This window comes from Branchiostoma belcheri, unplaced genomic scaffold (assembly GCF_001625305.1).
Source record: "Branchiostoma belcheri isolate BF01 breed outbred unplaced genomic scaffold, Haploidv18h27 scaffold14, whole genome shotgun sequence".
NCBI classification, from domain to species: domain Eukaryota; kingdom Metazoa; phylum Chordata; class Leptocardii; order Amphioxiformes; family Branchiostomatidae; genus Branchiostoma; species Branchiostoma belcheri.
The window spans coordinates 2,792,853-2,795,739 of record NW_017802824.1 but is presented as its reverse complement, the minus strand read 5'-3'; the positions used below and the strand labels follow the sequence as shown (position 1 = coordinate 2,795,739).

Sequence of the window (2,887 nt, the reverse complement as noted above, 5' to 3'; positions counted from 1 at the left end):
CTATTTCAAACGCATCACGACGAGTATGTACATGTGTTATGAAATGGCAGTGAATGTTTATGCCAGACAAATATCCTAATCCATAATATTTTTTTCGTTTTGCCGGAAATCACACAGGATAGGAAATCAACAAAACCACGCTTCAAGCAAAGCTTTTCAGGTCAATGATCTTATATATTACAGTATTAGTGACATGAAGGAGGTTACATCTATTGACAAAGGTATAGATTACAAGCGCCCCACAGCGGCTTACCTACAAAGTACTGTAAAGGTAACGTTATAAATTGGCCAAAAATGAGATACAGTACCTGGTATGGAAAAAAGTTAAAAGTCATTTCTCCTGTCTAGTTTTCCTTCTTTCTTATTCAAGTGGGTATAATGTCCTTGCCACAATCAAAAACTGATACGGGGGTCCGTTCATTCAACCGATTCCGTTGATTGAAAATGGGTCAAGTAACTGGCCTCCTGTGCATGTGGGAAGTTTGATACAGCGTTTTGAAGAGTTTTTAACGCGTTATTTTAATTGCCGGCCATCCTACAACCAGCTACCGAGAGAAGGTTCCATTCCGCCCGTGTAAAAACTCTTCAAACCGCTGTATCAAAAATTCCCACCCGCCCCGGAGCCTGCACAGGAGGCTATCAAGTAACACCCCTAATTCTGATTAACTATTGAATCTAGTTGGCCAATTTCGAATATTTTTTCCAGCATACATTCTATCATGGATTCGTCCAGTTCTCAGCATACCTTATAAAATAAACTAGTGAAACACAGCAGCAAAGAATGCGAACAGTAGTACAAGAAAACTTCCTTTATTTGAGCCGCACAAGGTAGAAAATTACGTCGTCAATCTACAGCAGTTGGTGATAGTATCAAAGACATGGCACAGCATGTTCCGTACACGAAAGGACACCATGGAATGGACGGCGGAGACAGCCAAAGAAGGTATTATCATCCATTTACAGTATATGTCACGTGACGTGTTCTCGTGAGAATTCGCGAGACTGTGTCAAAGGGTAAACCCAGTCAACGTTCATTTCAGACAAACGTGCAACTTTTAAAAAGGCTTGTCCAAACGCTCCATGTAGAAATAGAGATGAAATCTTTGACACAGTGTCGAGATAAACACGAAAACAACGCTATCGATATTTCACAATTAGATGACAACAATCATGGAGTACAAAAATACACGCAATAACCATGTTTTTTTAAAGAAAGGCTCTCCTAGACAACAATCGTAAACCTACTATTGCCCAATAATTACCTCACATATGTACACACATTGCTGCAAATTTAACAATCTGCCACAAAATCTTATAATCGCGGAAAAGGTACTTTTAAAATCTGTCATGCTATGTGATAAAGCAAGGAGTTTTAATAAAGACATATCAAGCCTCCTTGGGTAGAGAAACAGTTTTAAGTTCTAGGAACACAGATGCAAGTGAAATTAACCAATGCAACAGGTGCAGAATAACTCTTGAGAAACTATACTATACATAACGCTAGTTTAACCATAAAACCTCAAAGGTTGTTCACTTCATAACACAAAGGCACAGTGGTTGATGCACGTAGAGATATTCAAAACTTAACAAAAGAAAAAAAACGATAAAAGAACTGAATATAGCTGCTTCCGTTCCTACTCTATGAATAAACTATAAATTTCATAAGCTTTCCGATATCCCTATACATACAGCGGACATTGTTTAACAATTGTTCGGCGGTACAGCAGAGGAAGATTGGTGTTATAATATAATAACAACAAGCTACTCTGCAGTTACATCTACGCTACGTAATCAGCTGTAGTAGAGAATATTTACTCTTCAAAAAGCACCTTTATACAACATCAATCTTGAGCCAAATAATTTACAAAAAAACACGGGTACATCCTATCAGCCTATAAAAGTACAAATTGTATAACGCGTCAAGATATCATAAAATAAACGCTCGCTTTTAAGTCTTATGAACAGGTGGTTGATAATGGAATACATGTATGGCCACAAAAGCTAGATAAATGTTGATATAACTGAATTCAACTGCATGATGTACCATAGCAAACTAAAACGTCATCCTACATTCACACATACTGGCGTTTCTGTCGTTTGTACATTCTTTTAGTTACCATGGTTACTTAGCGCTAATATCGTCCAAATTAAAAAAAAAGAAACAGCGAGACTTAAAAACCTGCTCTTGAGAAGGGTTATCTGGCCAATGATTGTTTAAAAGTCTCGTAACTCCTCGTGAGCCCTCGCGAGAACTCGGACACGACTGGGGCTAACCAATTGTTTACCAAACAGTACATTTAAACAGCGGGTGTAATGATCAAACTTTATCGAGAAGAAATTTGACTCACAACGTCTACTGAAATATGACAAACGACATATGATTGGTTACCCTGTAGTTCTACGCAATCATGTCATCAACACAACGCCTGGTCTACATCCTACAAAACTATAGACCGTTACAGTTTGCTTGCTCTGAGTCCTCCTATTGGTCAACAGAGACCTTTTGAAATTTGTGGCGACTCATAGAAAACCTACTGTACGTTATCTTCTTATTTAATGAAACATAGCAGCTGAATCCGATCAACAGATTCACGTCTGGGTCTAGAAAGTCAACTTCCTGGTTTTTAAGCAGTTTTGGCCCCACAAGTATGGATGGAGTTCCTCCAAATAGAACGGTAGGGAGGAGGAACAAGATGTAATAACTAATGATATTCCACAAAAGTCAGCTATCATTTAAAAATGCTTCTACACTAAGTATTCGTCATGTGGATGCTATGAACTCATATGGCCATTTCGGTGGAGAATACACTGCACTACCGTTTCACTCACGTGTAAGAGAAGTACGTTGGGCCGATAAAACTTTGGTTCAAAAAATATAAAAATCTTA

At 38.2% G+C, this 2,887-nt stretch overlaps 1 protein-coding gene across 1 annotated transcript in view; it reads right to left on the bottom strand.

The window, feature by feature from the left end:
• Nucleotides 1–794: 794 nt before the first annotated feature.
• Nucleotides 795–2,887, bottom strand: part of LOC109464676 — a 21,616-nt gene continuing 19,523 nt past the window's right edge. Inside the window, exon 15 of the mRNA XM_019761715.1 lies at nucleotides 795–2,881. The gene's annotated coding sequence lies outside the window, so the exon portion shown is untranslated. The remainder of the gene's footprint in view (nucleotides 2,882–2,887) is intronic.